A 10591-nucleotide genomic window follows, 5' to 3' on the forward strand; every position below is an offset into this window, starting at 1 on the left:
GGGTTTAATAAAGTTAGACTATAGGGTAACACAGAATACATGGAATTCAGGAAATAGGGTATTTACCACAGGAAGACAATAAAGGAAAAATTCAAAATGATAGTAAATTGAAGCCTCTGGATGACAGTTAAACAGCATTCCTATGCAGCTAATCCAGGTTGAAACAGAAAAACACAAGATTCTTGGAGGGATACTATGGGGGGAAAAAATAAAACAAATGAACTTGAATGCACAGAAAGTAAATTCCAGGAAAAACAATAGATTGTATGATAAAGGACAAAGGTCACAGTGTGCTACTTGACTTGGTAGCAAATTATATTTGCATAGTCATTAGCATATAAACACCAAATAGTGATTGAACAAAAAAGTAAGTTTATGTTGAAGAAGTAGGAGGAGGGGAAGAACAAGGATGGAATTGGGAGAGAACACCATGAGAGAATTAAGTTCTCTACATGGCAGTAAATCGATAAATAATTCCTAAAATTGGTCAAGTAAGTAGTAACAATATCAGCATATTATATAGAAACACAGTGATATACACAAAAAAGAAATGAGATGTAAGAGTTGATGGCGACTGCCTTGGGGCAGGACTTGGGAGCGTGGAGAGGTAAGGCAAGGCCACTATTGATTTCCAAACTATATTCTTTGATAAATAAAAATTAAACTTTTATAAAAGAGTCTACATGGCTTGCACACATCTCAGCTCAGTTTTTCAGGGTGTGGGATCAGATGAGGATTTGTGGTCAAAGCTCTGACCAAAATAAACGATGTATCTTTATCCGCGTTTCTGTCGATACCCCTTGGGGACCCAACGCAGTGGTTGGAGGCCAGTAGACTACAAAGATAAAGAAACCTGACCCTGGCCTAGAGCTATGAACGGTACAGCCAATTCTCAAATATGCTGTGATATTTCATGTCTGTGCATGCTGGTCTCTCTGATTAGAGTGCCTCAATAAATAAAGCTCTAATCACCGAGTGTGGTGGACATCTCTTCAACCTTTAAACACCTCCAATCTATCTCCTCTTCTAGAAAGCCTTTCCTGATCCCTCCTTCCCAAAGAGAGAGTTATTCCCTCTTTTCACCTGTTTTTTGAATCTTCTGTGTATGCATCTAGCAAAGCATCCATCACCCTGTGTTTCGGTTGTAAATAAACCGTCTCTCCAACTGATGTGTGATTCTCTCTGTGGCTATCAGCTTATGCTGGTTATGCTGCAGGATAAACAACCATGAAATCTCAGTGGCTCACCATGCAAAGGTTTATCTCTCATTATGTTACACATCGGCTGTGGCACTGGCATTCCATGTCTTCTCTTCATTGTGGGACCCAGCTGGAGAGGCCTGGCCCTATTCTGGACATGCCACTCTTCTAGAAGATAGAAAAGAGAAAATGCAGTGGGACCACAACACGTCCCTGAAACCTCCTGCTCAGGCTTTGAGTAGAAAGCTTCTGAAAGGTCTGACGTCAGACCTGGTCATGTGACTTATAAGTCTCTGTAACGTCACAGATAAGTATAAGCCTTTTACAGGGCAAGGCAGCACATAATTGGGCGCACTAACACCATCTATCACAGTCTCCTTGGTAGGTTCCACATCTTATTTTTATATCTCGGCCCTAACACAATGCTTGGCACCAAGTCAAGTACTCAGAGCATCTTCATGGACCTGAACTGATTGTCAGATAATAACTTAGCCTGATACAGAAACCTAAGATCAGAAGGCGATTTGAAGAAGGCAAAGGGCCTGCTGCCGAGCTGGGAGGACATCAACAACAGGCTCACAGCACGGGAAATAGCACCATGCTTGGAATCAAGAGGTCTGGGTTCCAATTCAGCTGTGAAAAGCCATTCCACCACCCTGGGATGACCTCAATAATCCCTGGGGCTCCTTCCAGTTCTCACTTCTTCAGAGCCTGTCATGGAACCCCTCAACCTGGGTTCCTCAGTACTCACTTGCCAATCTGCCAGCTGCCATTAGTCACGGCATCCAGCTCTATGATTAGAAAGAAAATAAGCCCCAAAGTCACTTCATGTGCTAAAATGAATTTCTAAAAACCAAGCATTCACCCATGTCAATAGAAGAAAATACAACTATGCTTCAAAGATGAATATGTTTTCAACAAAAATGTTACATGGCAAATGCTTCTTAAACCATTTTCTATTTCGAGCATGTTGCTCTGACAGAGGGATCTCCAGTTACATGAAAACTACTTATGACATTGCAGAGAGTCGTGATTACACATCTGAATGTATCTGCACTAAGTTCAGGTTCACGGATGGAAACCATCACATCAGTTGAAACTGTCTTGCACTTCGTAGGAGTTTGGTGTTTGTTAAATAAATGAATATCTGTCTTAGTTGTACATCTTGGACACTGAAACTATCATTCCCAATCCAAATTATTCCTGTTTCTCTGCTATTTTTGAAAGCTTTGAGGAAAATGTATTAATCTAAAAGGGTTGAGAAATCCTGTAGCTAATAGGCTGATGTACTAAGAGAATTATTTAGCAGATGCGAAGTCCTGAGCCTTTTGTTCTCAGCACCAGAAGGCAAAGGCTGTGATGACCCTGTTTGATTAGAGAAACTTGTGTCTTTAAGTTTCCACCCATAAATCATGGATGCCAGCGTGGGTATTTGCCACCATCAGATAATAATAGCAACATATATTAATACATAGCATTTCCTTTCTGCCAGGGCCCTTCCAAGTCCTTTACAAGCATTAACTCTCATCACTATCACAGCAACCCTAGGAAATAGGTACTGTTGTCACCTCCATTTTACTGATGGGAGAATCAAGGTACAAGGAAGGCGAGTGAACCCATCTAAGGTGGCACAGGAAGTGGAAGGACAGCTTTGAACGCAGGCAAGCTGGCTCCAGAGTCTGCGCTGAAGTCACCTCTACATTATATGGCCTGAGCAGCAGCATGCTGCCAAGTGAGTTGGAGTCATTCCTGGATATAGATGTAACCTGGAACCCATAAGCATTTCATCACCTCCTCACCCTTAAAGACGCTTTCCACCCTGTCCTGCAGCAGCCCGGGAGACTGTGATTTCTGCGCTCTAATTGAGGGTGCGAACGGAGAGGTGAGTGTGACTTCAGCTCTCCCAAACACCAGCATGGCTAATGTTTTTAGGTGGATGCCGATGTATTCTTATCCATCTCCAAGTTTCTGGACGCCATGCCATCCTGCCTGGCAGGGGAGGGAGGGGGTACAAGGAAAGTGACTTTCCCTGGCACCACGAGGTCCTGTTTCTTGTGGCCACAGCACTGCAATCACCAGGCAAGCCTCTTTCCTGTAAAGATCAATCAATACTGCCCCCATCCCACCTTCCCACCCTTTCCTGCTCCTCCTACAACTGCTATCGATTACAGCAGAGCAGGGAAGCAAATGCCAAAATATATCAATCAATCACCAAGGTGGCCAAGAGACTTTATTAAAACCACTATGCCTTCTATTTTCCTGCCCACCCCAGCTTCCTCGGCCCAGTGGCCATTTCTTTTGGAAGGTTTCCAAGAACTTTGCAGACATGATCTGATGGCTGGTGGAATTTCCTCTATTTGGGGAAAATTTAGACCCAGAGAAGGAGCAAGAACAAGTCCCACAGTGAGAAGATGGAAACCAGGTGTGTGAAAATATGTGCAAGTGTCTGTGCAGTACACATATGAAAATGTGCAAGTATGTGTGTTTGTTTAAAGAAAAACCTAGAACTTAGTCACATTTCAGAAACATTTGGTAATTATCGCTGAAGTTTTTACAAATCAATTCCTTCTGGTCGCTTAATGTCCTTCACTAAGTGGTTTAATTGTGAAATTTCACTTTATAATTGGGTTCATTTTAATGCAGAAAGAGGTAGATTTGCATAAGCAAATGACAAACAGTTAAGAAAACCCATTAGCAGAGAGGCAGGAATCTAAAGAGCCGCACACCTGGGTAGTCAGCTCAGAATCAAAGCCTGTGGCAAGGAAGTCCCTGCCCTCGCCCAGACCAAATTCCAGGCCTCCAACAAGAGGTGAAGGAGGACACACATTTCAAGTGCCTTAACAGATTGCTTAGTCCTACCAGACTAAGTTGCTAGAATAAGATGAGACCCTCAGAGAGACAGTTTCATTTGCTTGTCAATGAAAAACCAAAGACTTTTCTTTCTTTCTTTCTTTCTTTTTTTTAAGCCTGTCACCCAGGCTGGAGTGCAATGGCGCAATCTTGGCTCACTGCAACCTCCGCCTCCTGGGTTCAAGTGATTCTCCTGCCTGAGCATCCCCAGCAGCTGGAATTACAGGCACCCGCCACCACGCCCGGCAAATTTTTTTATTTTTAGTAGAGATGGGGTTTCACCATGTTGGCCAGGCTGGTCTCGAACTCCTGACCTCAGTGATCCACCCGCCTCGGCCTCTCAAAGTGCTGGGATTACAGGCATGAGCCACCATGGCCACCCCAAAGACTTTTTTGTCTAAGGAAACTCTGGACAAGGAATATTTTTTTTTTTTTTTTTTTTAAACCAGCAGTTTTATATAGCTGTCTGACAGCTCTTGGTCCAGAAGAAAAAAGCATGGACTCAGAGCAGCAGGAGGGACAGAGAATCGGACTGCCAACTCTCGTTCTGCCATGAACTAGCAAGGATCTTCATGCCTCAGTTTCCTCTTCTGTAAAAAGAGAACCTAAAACTAGATTATGAGTTCTTATGTTTCCCAAACTCCTGCTGTCATCACAAGTAATTGACTTATTCATTCATTCACTCAACAGATATTTATTGCACCCTTGCTATGAACAGGTACTGTAGAAATTAGAGAATCACGAGGCGATAGGGTGAAGCCTCAGTGCTTGGGAACACATAGCCATAGACAAGGTTGTACCCTCATGGAATTTATTGTCTAATGGGGTGTTATGGATTGAATTGCATCCCCCACCAAATTCATATGTTGAAACCTGAAGTGCTATTTTTTTTTTTTTTTAGATGGAGTTTCACTCTTGTTGCCCAGGCTGGAGTACAATGGTGCGATCTCGGCTCACTGCAACCTCCACCTTCCAGGTTCAAGTGACTCTCCTGTCTCAGCCCCCTGAGTAGTTGGGATTACAGGCACCTGCCACCACGCCTGGCTAATTTTGTGTTTTTAGTAGAGACGGGGTTTCACCAAGTTGGCCAGCCTGGTCTTGAACTCCTGACCTCAGGTGATCTGCCTGCCTCGGCCTCCCAAAGTGCTAGGATTACAGGTATGAGCCACTGTGCCCCACAGAGACAGGGTCTTTAAGGAAGTAATTAAGGTTAAAAAAGTCACAAGGGTGGGGCCCTAATCCAATAGGACTGGTGTCCTTATAAAAAGAGAAAAAACAGAGATTCCCTCCTCCTCATTCTCCCAACCTGTGCACAAAGAGGTCATGGGAGGGCACAGGGACAAGGCAGCCACCTACAAGCCAAACAGAGAGGCTTCCCCAGACACCAACCTTGCTAGCACCTTGATCTTGAACATCCAGCCTCCAGACCTGTGAGAAAATAAATGTCTGTGGTTTAAGCCCCACAGTCTGTGGTATTTTGCTACACAGCTGGAGCTGACTGATACAGGGGTAAGCAGGGAAGGGCACAGCGTTATGGGACCACAGATTAGGGCCGCCCCACCCAGGCGACAGGGGGAGGGAAGGTTTTCCAGAGAACCTGCCATTCAAATATAGACCTGAAGGAAGGATTAACAGGTGCAAACAGGAAAGAGTACTCAGGGCAGGACGCCTACACGTGTGGAGACCCTGAGTGAGGAGGAGCAAGTTCTATTAGAGGACCTGAACACGTTTCTTCATGGATGGATCGCGGAGGATAAGAGGAAGAAGGGGTGGAATGAGGCTGAGGAGGTCGGCGGGGCGGCAGCATGGGTGACATTTCATAAGCAAACACCCTGAAGATCCCAGAGACCAACAAGCTGCTCTACCTTTCAACACTTCGGACTCACCTCATTGATGCTTCTGATTCTGCTGGAAAAAAATGCCAACTTGGGCTCTGCAGGTTCCAAGAAGTCGTGAGCTTTTCCTTGCCACCGAGTTGGCTGTATCATTCCTCAGCATCACTGCATGTGTTCCCTGTGGAAATGCTTTGCTTGTTCATCCATAAGCTTCCTCCTTTCCTTTCAAAGCCTCTTCTGGGACTGCCTCTTCTGGTGCTTGCCTTCAGTTCTGTGAAATTCCTTTGCTTTTTATTAATAATTGCTAGTGTTTATTGCGTTAGTTAATGCTAACCATGTCCCAGGTGTTGTTTTAGGGGCTTTATGTGTATGAGCTGTTTTAATCCTCACAACAACACTATGAAGTAGATTCTATTAATTTTAGTTTATGGATGAGGAAACTGAAGCACAGAGAGATTAAAAAGTCACTTGCCCACGGCCACTCCGATAACAAATGGAGGAGGCAGGATTAAAACCCAGGCAGTTGGCTGGGTGCGGCGGCGCATGCCTGTGATCCCAGCACTTTGGGAGGCCGAGACTGCCGGATCTCAGAAGTTCGAGACCATCCTGGGCAACGTGGTGAAAGCTCATCTCTACCAAAATACAAAAAATTAGCCAGGCGTGATGGTGGGCGCCTGTAGTCTCAGCTACTTGGGAGGCTGAAGCAGGAGAATCACTTGAACCCAGAAGGTAGAGGTTGCAGTGAGCCAAGATTGCACCATGGCACTCCAGCCTGGGTGACAGAGGGAGACCTTGTCTCAAAAAAACAAACAAACAAATAAACAAACAAAAAAACCCCGAGCAGTCTAGCTTGGGTGTCTATGCTCTTAACCACTATGCTGTGCTGTCCAAAAACAAACAAACAAACAAACAAACAAAAAGATGGAAACTAAGGCTTGACTAGGTTCCCCTGGCTAGGTTAAGCATGGGTGCCAGGACTAGAACTGAGGTCTTCCTGATGCCATGGTCTCTGCTGTTCACACTTAGCAGGGCTGCCTCTTGAGGGAAAAGAGGAGAAGCAGAAGAGTTTGAGGACCACTCAGGAGGCAGACAAGCTAGGACCATGATGGGGGTAATCGAAGAATAAGGGATACAATAGGAAGCCAAAGGGCAAAGCCAGGTTTCTAGGTCATCTGTGCAGCCACATCTTCATCATCTTCCGGCACTTTATTTTATTTATTTATTTTTTTATTTAGACGGAGTCTCGCTCTGTCACCAGGCTGGAGTACAGTGGTGCAGTCTTGGCTCACTGCAACCTCAGCTTCCCGGGTTCAAGCGATTCTCCTGCCACAGCCTCCCAAGTAGCTGGGACTACAGGTGCGTGCCATCACGCCCAACTAATTTTTATTGTTAGTAGAGACAAGATGTCACTACGTCAGCCAGGATGGTCTCGATCTCCTGACCTCGTGATCTGCCCGCCTTGGCCTCCCAAAGTGCTGGGATTACAGGCGTGAGCTCGGCCTGCCACTTTACTCTTCATTCATTAATTCTTTCGTTTATTTGACACATACTGTGTTTCAGGCGCTGGCTGGGAAAAGCAGGAACTGGGGAGCAGGTAGATACTGATATTGGCCATGACACTCACCAGGCCTTACTCCTTCCCCTTGTCCATGGAGCTCAAGGACTTTGCATTCTAGGAGATGGAGTTGATAAATAAATTATTACAGTGTGATTACAAGTATATCAATATATCTACATCTATCTGTCTATCTATCTACCTGCCATCTACCTACCTATAAAAGGAGTACAAGGAAGACAGCCCATCTCTGCCTAAAGAAGTCAGGAGAAGCCTCTCCCTAGCAAGGGTACCACTGGAGCCAGTGCTGAAGGGTATGATGGGAATATCCTAGGAGAGCATAGGGGATCCTTGGAGCTTCCTTGCAAAGTCTGTGATTGATGCCTGAGCTCTTGGACCAGAGTCATCAAATTCAGATACTCACTCTGAAAGGAGCCTCAGAGGCCCTGTCTATCCGCAGGTGAGCCAACTGAGCAGGGCCAGGCCTGCGGTGAAGCGGAATTTCAGGAAGCACCCCTTCTCCAGCCACACAGGCGCCACCCGCCAGCACCACCCTTCAAGCAAGGCCTCACGCTGGTCTCAGGCACAGCTGTCTCCAAGGGTCACACAGTAAAGCCAACAGTGCCATGCAAGAACCCCTGCCGCCTGCACTGCGGTCTTTCTTATGCGTTTTGTGATTATGGAGGGCAAGGGAGGGGGAGAAGGAAAAGAAGGGGAAGAGGAGTCAAGAAATGTACCGCGGTCTCTTGTTCCTACAACTGAAAAGACAGCTCTGAATTTCTACAGCCACCCACTTCAAGTTCCCGCCTTCCTTCCTCAAGCCTTACGTTTAGAAATGAGGATCTCTTCCCCACAGAGCTCTTTCCTCCCCTCTCTCTACTACCTGCTCTTCCAATTCCACACCTTTTCAACATTTATTTCAGCTGCAGATTCTCTTTCAAAAGCTGGTGAGGCGAGCCCTGCAGCGCCCACCCCCGCGGCCAGAGGGTTGTAGTTCTAAAGTCAGCCAGCAGGGGGCAGGCCTGCTTCGAGTCTCCGTCCTGCCCCGGCCATCCCAGCCCCCAGCCCAGTCACAACTCCTTAGAGATGCAAATTGAGAGGCAGCCTTCCTAACCCGAGAGGGCTGCTAATTCTCTGACAGTATGCAGATTTCCATCTTGCCTTTGCCTGGGTTTATTTGTTTTACTTTGCAATAAATTTAATACAGACTCCCTGAAGCAGAGAGGCAGATGGACTATAAAGTGCATTTTGAGCAGCCTTAGTTACTAGGTTAGTGTGGGTTTTGATCCCTGCTTAAATTATATCTATGAAATTTGACATGGATTTGGGTCTGGGTTTTGCTGGCTCCTTGGTGCTCTGGAGCGGCTTTTAGAGAATTTACAAGGGTTGATTTGATTATTGGGGCTTTAATTTCTCACAGAGGCTAACGAGGAGGCTGGGAAGCCCGGCTAGGGCCTGGCAGGAAGATGGAAAAGCTGGAATAAGTTGGGTTTCTACCTGCCCGAGTGTTCACGGTATCAAAATCGTTTTCTCATGCCCCTCGAGGGGCCCTAAGTCACTCTCACCAAAGAGCTGCATGTGGAAACCTGTTCTGATTCCCAGGGTAGTTGTGCAGCAAGGAGCTAGCTCAGAGGCTACGAAAAATATCAGATGCACATATGGGGCAGACATAACTAAAACATCTATAAAGAAACATTAACAAGAATGGTACGAATCAGCATTGTATAACAATGTAAATTGGACGTGAGGGGACTTGGCAGAAGGACAAACGTCAACGCACTCCTGTTAACCCCTTTGCCTTGTGCCGGAGTGTGCGGCCTCCCACTTCCCTACTTCCTTCCAGCAGACCCCTGAAGAAGGGAGGCGGAAGGAACTAGGAATGGGATGAGTTGGGTTCTTGTCCTGGCTCCACCGATTACTTCTTTGTTCAGATACTTGGGTAACATATTTAATTTCTGCGAGCTTCAGTTTCCCTCTGCACAGTTGGAATTTCATTATCATGAGGATCGAGTAAGAGATCTTTGGGAAGAATGTGTGTAGGCTGTAAAGGACCGGACCATAAAAAGTGAGTACATGGACAGGTATCATTCCCCAGTTGTGAAATGGTCATTGATGGATTAGGGTAGCAAGGCTTCAAGGCCAGAGGAGAGCTATTAATGGAATTTCCAAAGCCAGTCCGTGAGGCGACATTGGTGGAATGAGTTGGGTTTCACAAACTAGGCAAGGTGTGAGACTGCCAGCTTTCTCACTGGTGGCAAGTTCTGCTCACCTGTGTGTAAAGCCTGCCTGCCAGTAAAGGACACCCTGAGAAGGTTCCAGCAGCAGCAGCAGATGCTGAGGATTGTCCCGTAGAGCCCTGTGGGCTTGGCCACCCTGGCTGTGGGAAACGGGCAGGGGCTGGTGCTGCAGATTCATCTTCTCCCACGTGAACCCGAGTGCAGGTAGAGCCCGGAGACGGAGGAGGAGGGAGGAGATGGAGGGCCCCTTCCTCCTGCCTCCCTCCTCTGCATCTTCACATCTCTTAGGCCAGAGACTGGAGCAGGAAAGGGAGTTTGAGGGGGAACTAAGAGGAATGTGTTTGAAGAGCCAAGAGGAGCAAAGATTTGGGAGCCACCAGAGAAAAGGGGTAGAGAGTAGAAAGAGGCAGGCTGGGGAGAAAGGAAGAAACCATGACACATTGATATTTACCCCTGAAACTTTGAAGAGGATTGTGAACTGCTGGGGGAAGGGGAGAGAAATGAGAGAAGAGAAAGGAAATAACCAGCTCCACATGAAGGAGGGGGTGGGGTACAGGGGAGGTGGAGGCTGAGATTAAATGGAAATGAGGGGCTTGGTCACCATGGAGAAAGAAGCTGGAAGCTTTGGCAGCAGTTTGTCTATTAGGAGGAAAGGCGGGGATCAAAGAAGCTGTGGTGTGTCTATACACACAACCGGATTGGAAAATAGCTAGCAGAATTCTGCCCAAAGCAGGAGGGAGGGGGAAGGGAGTGAAAACTGGTTGAATTCTTTCCCAAATAACAATGGCTCTCCACACGCTCGTTTCTCCCTTCTATCTGTTCCTCTGTTGCCTTAAGAACACACTAAACTGAAACTGGTGGGTTGTGAAGATTTCGTTAAATTAAATTTGGTGACTTCCCCTCCACCCCAATGAC

Source organism: Papio anubis, chromosome 12 (assembly GCF_008728515.1).
Source record: "Papio anubis isolate 15944 chromosome 12, Panubis1.0, whole genome shotgun sequence".
NCBI classification, from domain to species: Eukaryota; Metazoa; Chordata; class Mammalia; order Primates; family Cercopithecidae; genus Papio; species Papio anubis.